Genomic DNA, 15,351 nt, shown 5'->3' with positions numbered 1-15,351 from the left:
TTCATTTCAAACTGGCCGGACCGGCCCATGGGCCGTAGTTTGCCCACGGCTGCTCTAGACCTATGGCTTGTATAGCACAACCACTTATCTCTCACAGGCCTGGAGGCTGGGAAGTGAAGGTCAATTTCAACCACCGATTTGATGTCTGATGACAGTGTGTTCATAAGTCCTCACCTGGTGGAAGGAGCAAGGGAGCTCTCCTTGCTCTCTGGGGTCTCTTTATAAGGGCATTAATCTTTCACAAGGAAACTAATCACCTCCCAAAAGTCTCACCTCCTAATAGCATTACACTGGACATTAGGTTTCAACATATGAATTTGGAGGGGATATAAAAATTCAAACTATAGTAGTAATTAAAAAAAATAGGCAGATCGCAAAATTAAAATTATAAAAGTTGAAGTTCATTCTTTTTTTAATCTCAAATACATAGATAGATCCAATTTGCCTCATTATTATCATAACACTTTTTTTGCTTGTCCCTGCAACAAAATAATGATGTGTCCCTCTATCATGGTTAAAACAATGTAGGCTATTTGTAGGTATCTGACATAATATGCCTAACATTTCTAACAGGTTAGAATTTTCCAAATGATTGCTAAAGGGTTGGAAATATCTAAATGTTTTTGAACAGTATTTTTAAAACCTTTCTTCAAACAAGGGATTTGCCATTTTACTGAAAATAGTTCCTCTGCTTTTTTCTTGCTTTTGTAAAGCTACACTGAGCCATGAGTCACCAGGTGATTTCCTGTATTTCTGAGTTCCATTTCAAAGGCTGAAAAAAAATTCTTCCTCCTCTTTGTCTTCTCACACGTACCTGAGCTGCTATTGTTCAAGGTCATGACGGAGCCTCGGTTATAAACGAAACCTGTTTATTTGGCCAGGAGCGTTGTAATATGGGAGTTTACATGCACATCAAACATTTAAGGCAATTTAAATTTTCAGTATCTCCAGAGATCACATTAAATGGCTGCTAAAACCAAGTTTTTAGAGCAGCTCTCATTTCTATAATTTATTTGTATAAAGGCTAGCAGGCATCATATTTAAAATATCTGCTGGAAATAACTAGGAAATTAAAATATTCTGTTTGGTTTTCAATATTGGACTCACAAACAAATATCATTCATATTTACTATCATCTCTAGCTAGCTAATATTGAAAAATACATAATGGCAGAGTGTTGCCATGGTAACTCCTCTACAACTACACATTTTCTATGGCAACCCAGGCCCCATGGAATACTAATGAAAATCCATAGCAACAGAGTTAAAGAGGTTATGTCTGGAAACCAAAAAGCTCATGTTACATTTATTACAAACGCTATGAATGCCTTCATGTATTTTATAAACAATATCTGTGTTCAAAGATATATTAGCTAGAAAATATAAAAGGCATATCTGAAATATTTTCTGGAACAAAACTAATGCCTGTGGTTATTTAAAGAATTCACATTAATGAATACTATGAAATGTGAAAATATATAACATATTTTTAAAATACAGAATCACAACACTTTTATAAAAATGGATATAATTTTCCCAGTTGCAGAAGACTTGCGTGTTAAACGTAAAGTGAACCCTAGAAGTAACGAAGGAGCATTTTGCTTAGATCGCACTCTTTCCTTACTCTTTCTCAAGAGTTCCAGCTGGAACCTTGATCACTTAACCTAGGGGAGCCTTGGGTTCTCCTTCCCAAAGGAATGCTCTAGTTAAGGGACACTGAAGCTTCTATGATTTCTATTCTAGCATTTAGCAGCATATGAAGGTGCACAAAACATTTCATCTGAGTGCCAGTTTCTTACCTGTCAAAGGGCATGAGATCTGCCTCCTCCTCATTACTAATTTGCCACAAAATGCATTAGATATATAGCAGCACTCTGGGGGGAAATTTAACTTACTGTCTTAGCTAAAGAAAAAAACTAAAATGTTCCTCTTTATATTTTTATTTAAAAACATAGGAGTTCATATAAAGATCCACATAAAAATCCATGCATATTACAAACTATTTTGATATACAATTATTAACTGGGCATCTACTATGCTGCCAATTGCTGGTGTTAGTAAAGAGCAAGACAGATAGATCCCAGCATTCACAAAACTTAGGCTCTAGCAGGGGGAAGGCAGGGGAGAGAGGGTGGATGGGAGGTAATCAACCAAAGACCTTGTATGCATATATATATGCCTAACTCATGGACGCAGACAATGGGGTGGTGAGGGCCTGGGGTGGGGGGCAGGGGTGAGCAGGAGAGGGTTGGTGGGGGGGAGGGGACATATGTAATACTTTCAACAATAAAGCTTTTAAAATTTAAAAAAATGAAAATAAATAAAGATGACTCAGAACTGTGAAAGTGTCACAGAGGAAATAATCAGAGTGCAGTGATTGGAAAGGATCTGTGAGAAGAGATAGTTTATGTCAAGGTGTAGGTCAGCACTCCCAGAGGAAGGAAGGACTAAGAAGTGAGACTTCTAGGGCAAGAAAGAGCCACCTATGGAAAAACAGGGATAGTCAAGTATAGGGAACAGCTATCATAAGACCTCAGAAAAAGAAAGTGGATAATGTATTGGCAAAATAGCACAGAGGTTAGTGGGGCTAAAGAGTAGAGAATAAATTGATGTTTCTAGCTCTCTATCCCTCTCCCTTTCTCTCTCTCTAAAAATCAATAAAAACATATTTTAAACAAGAGAACACAGGATTTGTATATATGACAGCAAGAACTGGACATATACCAGCTATATTTTGAAGAACGAGAACACAGGAGCCCAGCCAGTGTGACTCAGTGGTTGAGCATTGACCTAGGAACCAAGAGGTCACAGTTTGATTCCCGGTCAGGCCACATGCCTGGGTTGCAGGTTCGAATCCCAGTAGGGCGTGTGCAGGAGGCAGCTGATCCATGATGTTTCTCTCTCATTGATGTTTCTCTCTACCCCTATCCCTTTCTCTCTCTCTAAAAATTAATAAAAATATATTTTAAACAAGAGAGCACAGGATTGGCTGATGGATTTAGTATAAGATATAAGGACGAGAGGAAATTGATTATGACTCCTAAATTTCTGATACAAACAACTGGGTAACAGATGATACATACCATCATCTACTATTGAAAATTTGAGGGGATGGAAAGGTTTAAGGTGGTGGGAAGTGGTGGGCAGGAGTCAGGGCTCTATTTTTGTACTGATTTGACCATTAAACAGTTTCCCCATCCACAATCAGAGATTTCCTTATAAATACTTAAGACTATTTCATTAGTTGGTGCCCATTAATACAGAACTTATAAAACTCCAAACATAAGGTCTTCTTTCAAAACATACATCACAATTATACCCCCAAAAATGTAAAATTATTATATAGATCAAAACTGTAAAAGTGGATTTAGGTAGGCCGTAGGCAGTTTGGCTCAGTGAAAAGAGCGTTGGAAGGGTCCTGGGTTCGATTCTGGTCAAGGGCACATGCCTGGGTTGTGGGCTCAATTCCCAGTAGGGGGCATGCAGGTGGCAGCCAATCATTGATTCTCTCTATCATTGATGTTTCTATCTCCCTCTCCCTTCATTTCTGAAATTAATAAAAAAATATCTTTTTTTTAAAAAGTGGATTTAGGCTAATCGTACCTGTATGATATTGAGAGAAAACAGGAAAAAATATATCTAAATAAATACACTTTGAAGTAATTATCTTTCCTGTGATAAAAACTAATATAGATTCACTGCAGACATTTTGGAAAATACAGAAAAGTTTAGAGAAAATTACAATTACCTCTAAGTCTACCAGCCAGAGATAAATCCTGTTAATATTTTGGGGACTAATTTTTTATCTTTTGGTGTTTGGTTTTTGATAAAGCTATTGAAAATTAATATATACATTTCAAAACTGTTTAAATTAATGGGGTAATACACACTCATAACTAGGTATCATCAAGTGCTTCAGGGCCTAGTTTGGGCCATGAATCTAATTGCAAACATTAATGGAACAGGTCCTGGGGGAGGGTTGGGCCAGCCTCCAGTGATGTCAGGCTTCCCCACAGCCAGTCCTCACCACCAACTGCCACCTGCAAACTCTGTATCTACAAGATTAGATGTTCAGCTCAAATAAGGCGAGCTTTCCTTTTTTAAAACACCATGTAAACTGTGTTACATTTCTTTACATTCATACTCTGCATATTCATTTAGATGAAAGCCAAATTGTTCTTACAACCAGATATTAACCCTTCAATTTATTTCAATCTCTTCTAATTTATTTATAAGACAACATTTACATATAGTATTTAAAATTCTATATTACAATTCAATAGAGTTCAAAACATTTGATTTTTAAAAACCTCTACTGTTAACAAAAGGAAAAGATAATAAAAGGCTTAGAAAAGGATAATGTTTAAGACAGTATATTTTCACTAAAGGCTATATAATGTTGCCATGATAGTTAATTTTTATATATAAAATTAAGCTATGGGAATTTTGAGATTATAATCTTTATTACATATTTCCAGACAAAATAGTTTATATAGATTCAACACCAAGATCAATTTAATAAGTTCAAATAAAAATTATATTTAGAAGGTTAATATTATTCACATTGGGTTTATCAACAACAACAAAATCAAATGAGATTTCTACATGGATTAAATCCAGTTTTAACAGGTATGCAAAAGAATGCAGTCATAATAACATCATTTAGAAATAATCATTAGTATGACTAGCAAAAGAACCAAATACAACAAAGCTTAAGCTATTTTATTTCATGCAATAACAGCACATAAAACAAATGCTGCTAATATATTCTCCCAAACAGAAAAAAAAATGTAAGTCACAAAGACTCAAAAGTATTTTTAAGTTCTAGCCTATGGCTAGGAATAATTTATTTTCTAATGATGGAATGCTGGAGGTTGTTGGTTTTGTGTGGTTTTTTTGGGGGGGGGGGTAGTTGTTTTTTGTTGTGTATGGTATTTTTTGCAAATACAATGAATCACATAATGTGTTAAAAAACTTATTAATGCAAAGGAAATACTAGTGACTAGAGAAGTTCAAAGCATGTAAACTTATGAAATGGGCATAAACATTTAAGCAAATCAAAACAAATGTACAGATCTGGATACAACCCAAAACATGGTCATAATCTATTGCTTTAAATTTTAGCTGGCCAATCCAATGAACTGGAACAAGGAAAAAGTAATTGAGCTAGGATGGGGATAGGCAATGATGCTCTAGCTCTGTGCTTTTCTGGGGAACTGTGGGTGATATTTATAAACATACAATCCTACATAATAAAAGGCTAACATGCAAATTGTCCCTATGGGCAGGCGTTCGACTGACCGGGAGTTAGACATGCGCTGACCACCAGAGGGCGACACGGAACATGGCGGGCATTGGTGACGCAGCACTGGCAGCAGGCGGCAGTGGGGGCGCTGCCGGCCCCGATGGGCCCTGACGAGAGCGGGACTGTGGCAGGATGGTGGAGCAGGTGAGCGTGTGGTGCCAGGCCAAGGCGGGTGCAAAGGGAGGCCCTGGGCAGCATCCAGGGGAAGGGAAGCCCCGGCCGGCAGTGGCAGCAGGCAGCTGCTAGAGACCCTAATCGTGAACGTTTTTCGTGCACTAGGCCTCTAGTATGGTATAAAAACTCATTGGCAGACCAATATCCTAAAAGTCCATACCACCTGAAGCATCCAGATCTGATTCTACCTTTTTTTTAACTTTCAAGTGTTCATTTTCTCTTAGGTTGAATCACCCATGCTTTTCACTAATGCTTGGCTATTGTGTTTGCCTAACAAATGTTGCCAATGCTTCCTGCCTGGGGGTCAAATTCAAAGAACATAATTCAACATAAAATGAGCAAAGAAATAGAACACGAGTCTCATGGAACTTGAATACACTCTAGTGTTCCAATCTAAATAAGAGATGTGTATCTGTATCAAGTTCAATTATAACTACTTTAATGAGGAGTGGTTATCTGCAATTTATTCACTCATTTTGTATAACAAGCTATAATTCTTTACAACTAAAGAATAATATAGAATCTTTGAAATTACTTTGAAAATTTGTTTGAAATTACTTTGGCTGTTTTTGTTTGGGATTTGTTTTGTTGGGTTAAAATTTCTAAAAGTACATGATTCAACAAAAAGAGGAAAATAGTACAGGATTATCAAGTATTCCAAATTCCTTCAAAAAAAAAAAAACCAAAAAACCCCATACACAATTTTAATTAGTGATATACTCCCTGACTAGAAAAATCAACCAGTAACAAATGTGATCATTTGAATATTAACAAAGTTTTATAATTTGGGGAGCTCAGGCTTTACTAAATAAAAATAACCCAGGGCTCACACATGAGGCCTGTTCCATTCTCTTCACCTCTCCACTCTATTCCACACCCACAGGTACTGTCTTGGTAGAAGCACCTCTCATCATTCAAAATGGTGGTTATGCCAATTCTGTTCACCCATCAGAGAGGGTGGTCTTTCTGAGACATCCTCAGCTTCTATCACCACCTGATTTTCCTGTAATTTGAATAAATTGCAGGAACTGGAGACCCCGCACAAATCATATTAGAAACAGTCAATAAAAATGTGAGAGCAGCCCTAGCCGGTTTGGCTCAGTGGAAAGCGCGTTGGCCTGCGGACTGAAGGGTCCCAGGTTCGATTCTGGTCAAGGGCATGTACCTCGGTTGTGGGCTCGATTCCCAGCCCTGGTTGGGGCATGTGCAAAGGCAACCAATCCGATGTTTATCTCTCACATCATTGTTTCTCTCTCTCCCTTCCATTCTTTCTAAAAATCAATGAAAAATAGATCCTCAGATGAGGATTAACAAAAAAAAAAAGTGAGAGCAGCAAACATATCTAATGAAAAACTCTATAGAATTAGAAAACCTAGAAGTATAACAATTAGAGCCACTCCTTTTATTACTATTGAATGTATTACAAATGTCACCCGTTTTCCCCTTTTCCGCCCCAATTCCACCCAATGCCCACCCAACCCCAGGCCTTCCCTATACTATTGTCTGTGTCAATGAGTTGTGCATATATGCATTTATGTTTTTTGTTTAATGCCTTCTTTTCCCTTCTACCCCCTCTCCTATTCACCCTTCTAACATTTTACTCTCTTTGACCTTATTACAAAATGCTTATCCTCAACTATTTAATAAAAACTTCACCTTCATGGGTTCTTCTTAGGCAAAACTTGATCGCCTTTCCAAAATGTATCATACTCTGGTGATGGGCTCATGGTCCCTCTCTAGCACTCACCAATGAGCCCTTCGGAGAAAGAGGTTGTGTTTCATTCTTCCATCCAACTGACCTCCCACTGTAATTGCATTCAACATGTGCTCACACAAGAATGAAATGCAGAGTGTTGCTGAGGGTGTAGCAAAGTGAACACCCTCGCGCAAACATCAATGGGAAATTGGTACAACCTTTCCAGAAAGTATATTTGTAGGGTAGTAACATACTTAAATTTTTCAACCCAATAATTCCACCTCAACAAATATATCACAAATATATAACTGAACATTTAAGAATGTTTAACATAGCCTTCTTTGAAATAGTGGAAAATTTGAAACAAGTGTAATATCCCAAAAATAAAGGAGGAGTTAAATAAATTATGGATCATCCGTAGGATGGAATAGTAGGTCATTTTACCCAATAACCCGGAGGAAATTTTATGATAAAATATTAAATGAAATATACATTTATAAAATGAACTCAAATATGTAAAATTTTTTACTTCTGCTTCTACACTTAAAGGATTAACTGCCATAGGAATTTCCTTTCTTCTATAAACTGGATGAGATATATATATAAGACAATAGTTTTCAAATGTTAGAAAATAATCAGGCTGAAATGTGATCCCTGAGTGAAGGGAAAAAAAGAGTTCAGCCTTACAATTGTCCCAACTCAGTCACTGGGGGTACTTTCAGCCCACAGTGCAGGAAGAGAGAACCCAAATACAGGAGAGTTGTCTTGCTAACTATAGGAAATAGAATTTGTGGCATGAGTACAAGAGAAGGGGGAGCTACGCAAAAGGCTCCAGAGATCTGCATGGAGGTTCGCTGACTCTTTAATGAATACAGATATGTACATGCATCGGGCAAAACTCTATGAGTTGGAAGAAAGAACCAACAGGATAAAAAATTCCTAGAGCTTACACAGGACTAGAAATACTTCATGTTCCTATCAAGAGTAGAGAGACCTTGCATTGGGTAGAGTCCTCAGGAGTGTCATGCCTTAGTAGGTGGGATTAAATTAGCCCAAGGATAAAGGCTACTCTGGACCCACTCCAACAAAGCTTAATAGCAGCCTCAAAAGACTAAACTAATCTGCCAGTTACTGCACTGCATAACAAAACAAAGCAAACAAAAAAACCCTTTCTTTTGAAAATACAACAATATCCAATGGTCAACAATGTAAAATTCTTAATGTCTGAGATCTAATAAAAAATTACCAGGCATACAAAGAAGCAGAAAAATATGACTCATTAACAGAAAAAAAATCAATCAATAGAAACAAACCTAGAAATGGCAGAGAAAATAGCAAAAAAAAAAAAAAAAAAAAAAAAAAGGTTAACAAAGCTATTGTAAATATTATATTCTCAAAGACATGAAGGAAAATTTAACCATAATAGAGATATGGAAAAATATATAAAGGCCCAGATGTAACTTATACAACTGATAATATGCTGATGGCTTCTAGAGTAAAAAAAATATGCTATTAATAGCAAATTAGACATTGCAGAAAAAAGATCAAAGAACTTGAAGACAGAAATAGCAACTACCCAAAATGAAGCATAGAGAGAAAAAAGATTGAAAAAATAAACAAAACATCAGTGGCCAGTGAGACTATGTCAAGTAGTCTAGCATACGTATAACTCGAGTTTCAAGAGAGAAATACAAAATAGGTAAAGAAATAATGGCTCAAATTTTTTCCAAATTTTATGAAAACTGTAAGTCTATAGATTTGAGAAACTCAATGAATCTTAAATAGAATAACATTTTAAAAACACACACATACACAGAGACACATCAAAACCAAATTGCTGATAGTTATAAAGTGATAAAGAGAAAAATCTAAAAGCAAACAGAGGTAAAAATCCATATTAAGCACAAAGACACAAAAATAAGAATGGCAGTAACTTCTGGTCAGAAACTAAACCAACAAAAAACAGTGTAATGTTAACTTCAAAGTTTTGAAAGAAGAAAATTATCAACATGAAAGTCAATATTCACCTAAAATATCATTCAAAAGTCAAGATAAAATAAAGATGTTTTCAGATCAAAAAAAGATAAAAGAAAGGAAGAAAGAAAAGAAGAGAGGCCGAGGGCTGAGAATTCATCACCATCAGATCTTCTCCAAATAACTGAAATTTAGATCTAATCAAAGGAATGAAGAATGCCCAGAGTGGAAAATATGATGGGGAAATATGAGTTAACTGTTAAAATACTTTAATCCTTTTTAAAATATGTGACTGCTTCACACACACACACACACACACACACACACACAATATTTTTAAATGCTGTTTTTTTCTCTAGATGATGAGATTACAAATATGTCTTTTCCCAGAAAATACTTTTCTGTATTTGCACATTTTTCTTCAATGAGCACCTACTAGATGTTAGTAACAATGCTGTCCTGGCTCCCGCTTGCTTCTGTCTCTCAGTCCTGCCTGGAGCTGGGAAGAGAGCACTCATGTTCCCTCTGGAAACCACCCTTCCTCACGTGGTCGAGCTTTCAATTGGAGGGCCCACCACCCTGTCAGAGTCATCAGTGTCCCCCACCCCTCGATTCTGCCAGAGGAAACCAAAAGAATCCTGACTAACACAAAATCATGCAAAAGAGTTACTTCAACTAACTTCTGTTTTGCTTCTCTGTGTTTTCCTTTTGAGAAAAGAGTAATAAATATAAAATGACTGCCCTTTTCTCGGTTTTGTCTGTGCCCAGCATGCTGGCACTGGATTATCAGTCCTGGCCAATCTCTTGAAATAAGCTCCCAGAGGAAATAAACCATCTCTATGATGTGCACAATGGCATTAAATGTAAGGAGAGCATAAGTATCTTTCAAAAGCCAATAAATAGACAAGATAGATTCTTTTAAATGTTATTTCAACCTCTAAAATATATTTCTACTCATCATTAAAATGTTTTCATGTAGCACGAAACAAGTTTTTTAAAAATTTCCTTTATGGAGCCATGATGATATTTTTTCTTTAGATTATAGAGATTTTTAAGTGAATACTAAATATGCTACTCAACAGAAGCCAGAGGGTTTGGAATTATTCTCTGCACCAAATGAAGCAATAATTATCTTTAAAAGTACCACATGTCCCCTATGGGACGGGGGGTGGGAATGTAGCAGAGAGTTGTGAGTGCAATCATCAGAACAGGGTTCTTATTCTTGGCAAATAATTCTCCTTGAGCCACACAAAGATCCTCTTCTACTAGATTACAAAGTAGAAGAGATCATGTATCCGACAAAAAAATATAATTGTGAGTAATGCGGCAGGGAGGTACTCTATACTTATTACACCGACAGTCCATTTTAAAATCAGTGAGAAAGCTATCCAAGGAAGCTGATTTATGGGGGAAAGTGCTCTCAGATTTGGGCCTGAATTACTGCTCGTTTTAGGGGGGTTTGTGTGTGTGTGTGTTTTTAAGTAATAAGGATGAGTCATTGTCGCTTTTCCTTGGTGTTCAAATTTAGACATAAAACGTGGGTATATTTTTAGAAGTAATTGTGGTCCACAAGATTGATTGGGACTAAAATTGTATTTACTTTTAAAATGGTGGGGCTTTTATATAAATATCTTGACGCCTTTTTCATTTTAGTTTAGAATGCATCTGGAAATGTAGCCAGGATGTATAGAGTTGTCATATTTATTAAATACAATTAAAATAGCCCTTCTTCTAATGAGGTTTTCTTGATGCAATTTGAAATCTTTTGTTACCTAATTTATACTGCCCACAGTTGTGGACAATTACAAAAAAAAAACACAAAACAAAATAAAATTTTGTGGTATGTCCTCTATTTTAAAAATATTGATATGTAACACCCACCCCCAATAAAAGCTCACTGTACTACTTCTTAATAATACACTTGGTATTCTAAAAAGCTCATTTTGACATGAATAATTTTAAACAAGTTTCTAGCAACAACATTCTTACCAACCTTATCGGTCTAATAAGTTGATATGTAATCTATGACAATGGAAAGCTAAGCTTTAGAAATTAAAAGTGAAATGTTTCCGAAGTTCCCGGAGCATTTATTACACGCTTATCATGTTTATACTAGCCCGGTCTGTTCCAGGAACTCAGCTAAGAACCAGGATACAACAGAGAACCAGGTAACAACAGCTTGACGTCTAGGAAGGAACACGTGATTATATAAAATTTCATGAACAGAGTGCGATAAAGGTCCTGAAATAAATGCCACATGAAATGAGAACTTGTCACAGGTGGAAGGCCTGATGTGATCTGTGGGAAGAGGGAGGAGTTCTTGAGGAAAAGGCATTTAAACTCACCCTGGGCTGGGGGCCCACAGAGAGAACCTGGCAGAGAACAGAACACGCCCGGTGTCTGCAGGCAGGTAGCCGAGGCTTGGGAGGACATGGGCAGGCTATTGCGCTGGAGCGCACCGAGCAAAGAAGAATGGCTCAGGAATGAGCTGAAAAGAGAGATGGGGTGAGACTACCCGTGAGGTGATAGGGTTTGAGCCTTTATTCTTAAAAGCAATGAAGAGCTTTGGGAGTGTTTCCACTAGGGGGAGTGAGACTGCTTTGAAAGCTTGCTGAAGAAATGAGAAGGGATTGGGGGGAAGTAAATCTGGACATAAGAAAATGAGTCGACGGAAGCTGGGTGATGCAGACACAGAGGCCTTGTGTCTTGGCCATTGTGACAAGAGAGGTAGGTGGTTTGATTGAGGAGCATGAGGGAAGGATGTCAGAGTTGGCTGTGACCTCAGGAACCTCAACATTTAGCTCAGACATTAGAGGAGGAGGAATTTAATGAACACTAAGCAGTTGCTGCTGGAGGAGGAATGGCAAATAGGAAAATGTAGGAGCAGGGACTCCGTGTGGGAAGGCGCTGAGAGCAAGAGAGTGTGTCCCTTGGATTTAGCACCGTGGAGATCCCTGGTAACCTTAGCAAGAGCAGCCTTGAAGACAGGATGAGGGCAAAAGCCAAACTGATGGCAGAGTCAGTGGAGGTAAGAAGCACAGACAAGGGCAAGGAGACAGCCCTTTTAGTGAGTTTGGCTGAGGAGACACGAGGTAGAAGCAGAGCATGAAAAGCTCACACATTGAAGTTTTCAATATCCAATGACATGATGCAGCATGGTCACGGGGTGCATCTGTATGTGTTGCACGTATGTGACTCTTTACAGACTAAATGGGATGTTGCAGGGTTATATTTTTAATAGAAAGCATACGAGTAAAACTTTATAATCATTTTTGAGTTAACACACTCCTGATCAGGTAGTTTGCACAATTACATGCCTAACACTATTGTGCTGAGCATTGTGGAAAGAGATAAAGGAGATAAAGGTAGAGGATGTTATTCCTAGCCTCAGAATGCAGCACATACCTAATACATATACCTAAAATAATGTCATACAGATCATAAGTGAGAAATTGCTTGCTCAGAACTCACTTAGAAGCTCTTTGCTTGTTGATTAAAATGTAGTTTTTCTAGCCCTGACCAGGTAGCTCAGTTGGTGGAGCATCATTTCATATTGCAAAAGGATGGGTGTTCGAGTCCTGGTCAGGGCACATACCTGGATGGTGGGTTCAATCCCTAGTCGGGGTACATACAGGAGATATAAGAGGCAATTGATTGATATTTCCTCTCTCTCTTTGTCTCTCTCTCTCTCTCTCTCCCCCTTCTCTAAAATCAACAAAAACATAACATATGGTGAAGATTTTTTAAAGTGTAGTTTTTCTAAAGGAAGTATGAAGTCATTTTCCCTTAATGCCAAATTGCAGCTGCAATATAATGCCTTTTGCAGAGATTTCAAAGACAACGCCTTGCTGCCATCTACTGGCTGTTCTCTGAATTTTTTAAACAATTTTTTAGACTTACCACAAGACAACTCCATTGCCTAATAATGGGGACAGTAAAATATCTGATAAATGTCATGCAACAAAATTGAAACATAATACAAACATGCATAAGTTACAAAAGAAGCTCAGTTTTAATAAGTTTCCAAATTCATACTGTCCAAAAACAGTTACAAAAAGTTAACAAAAAAACACCCAGGTTCTGTTGGTTGTCTAGTGCACCAAAAAGGTTTCTGGTTCAATTCTCAGTCAGGGCACATACCTAGGTTGTGGGTTTGATCCCCAGTGGAGGTGCATATATAAGGCAATTGATTGATGTATCTCTCTCACATGGATGTTTCTCTCTCTCTCCCCCCCCCCTCTCTCTTCCCCTTCCTCTCTCTCTAAAATCAATGAACATATCCTTGGTGAAAATTAAAAAAACAACAAAACCTGCTTGTCATCACAAGTTTATAGCAGTACTATGTGGACTCTGAAAGGGAGGAAAAAAATCTCTCTCTACTACTGTCATAATGATCTGTTGCACAAGGTAACAAATTATGAGACAAAAATATGACAAGCTCATTACATATCACAGATAAAGGAAACCCTTTCCCCATTTCATTGAAAGCAGGTTTTAGGAATTTAAAAGAAAGAAAGAAAGTTTGCCTTTGGGGAAGAGTTTCTTAAAGTTCTTGTTGGGAGGTACTCCTGCTCCTCCCCCCATCACCCACCCACCCCCACCCCCACCCCCCTCGCCAGATATACCTTCCATCCTTATTTCCAAGCTCAACCTGACCCTGCTTTCCCCAACCCAGGAGAACTTGCTAATCATATTGGCCCGGGGTAATCATAACCAACCAGGCAGGGGGGTGTGGACCTGAACAAGGTACAAAGCCACGTTCCCACGTCCCTCTTCTTGGTTCTGTGCATCGGAGAGCACGACGGGACTCGGCGTTCTTCTTGAGAATGGACATCCCTGGTTAACTTTCTACGCCGAACTACCAACCAGCCCTGCTGGTCCCAAGGCATAGATTCAAGCTAGTCCCAACACAGTGTCCCTGTTATTAGGAGATGGATCCTTGCTTCTCACATTGTCAGCGTTCTGACAGAGGCTATCCCAGCAACTCCACGGGAAGAAGAGCACAGAGCAAGCCAGAACTGGGCCATGGGTGAGCCCTGCCATCAAAATACCACCCATGTCACCACCAACCCCAACATATAGATTAAGAAGCACAGAGTTACAGTGACACAAGAGGAGTGAGTTCTAGAGATCCAATGTACAACATACTGCCTCTATTTAACAATAAATTACTTGCAGTTAAACTTTTGTGAATAGGCTAGGTCTCATGTTAAATGCTCTTACCACAAACAACAGCAATAACAGAGGACACACAAAAAAACTTTTGGAGGTGATGGATATATTAATTCCCTGAATTGTGGTGATGGCAACATGAGTGTGCACCTATAACCAAATTCACCAAATCGTATACATTAATATGCATTTTATACGCCTTTTTAAAATCTAATTAAAGCTATAAAAAATGCACTGACGAAAAATAAAACAAAAAAATATATTTTAAGAGCACTACCCCAAGTTCTTTTAACAGTGTAACCTTTTTACCATAGTAATCATTTAACCTACTGAAGCACAGATAACATCAATATTTTTATAATAATAGTATTTTCCATAATACCCTAAATAAGTTTCTTAAGATTAAATACCAAGGGTAATCTTATATAATAAAAGGCTAATATGCAAATCGTCCCCCTCCACCGGGAGTTTGACCAGGGGGCGGGGCTGGCTGGACCTCACCCGTGCACGAATTTGTGCACCGGGCCTCTAGTAATTCATATAGGAGTTCAACAAGGTCAATGACTTGCTCCCAAAATGATGATGTGATGTGCAACCCATTCAGCTCGATCCACTTTTGGTGCACACCTTTGAAACTGAGGACCAGGTCTCCCAGGTGGCTGGTGGTTTTCTTTCGAGCAGAGGCTTTCAAACTGTAACCTATGAAGCTCCAGGAGACCCCGGGGTGCCTTTGGGGAGGGTTTCTAGCCACCCCATCCCAGCTTTAGACTGAACAACTGGAGTTTATATGTGTTCATGCTGTTTCGTGTTTTATCTGATCTATCCCGCATGAGATTTCTTGAGCTGTTCACAAATATTCCATTTATCTTCCATCTAGTTTCTTGGTAGGATTGCATCATCCTGTTCCCTTTGAAGTTAGGTGTGGCTATAGGACTTGTTTCAGCCACGGTAATGTGTCACCTTCAGGTGGGAGCTTTAAGGGACAGTTCATGATCTGTCACCTTCCCTTCCTTTCCTGCAGGGAAGCACAT

The sequence above is a fragment of the Myotis daubentonii genome, chromosome 13, assembly GCF_963259705.1.
Source record: "Myotis daubentonii chromosome 13, mMyoDau2.1, whole genome shotgun sequence".
NCBI lineage: Eukaryota > Metazoa > Chordata > Mammalia > Chiroptera > Vespertilionidae > Myotis > Myotis daubentonii.
This window is presented reverse-complemented; position numbering follows the sequence as displayed.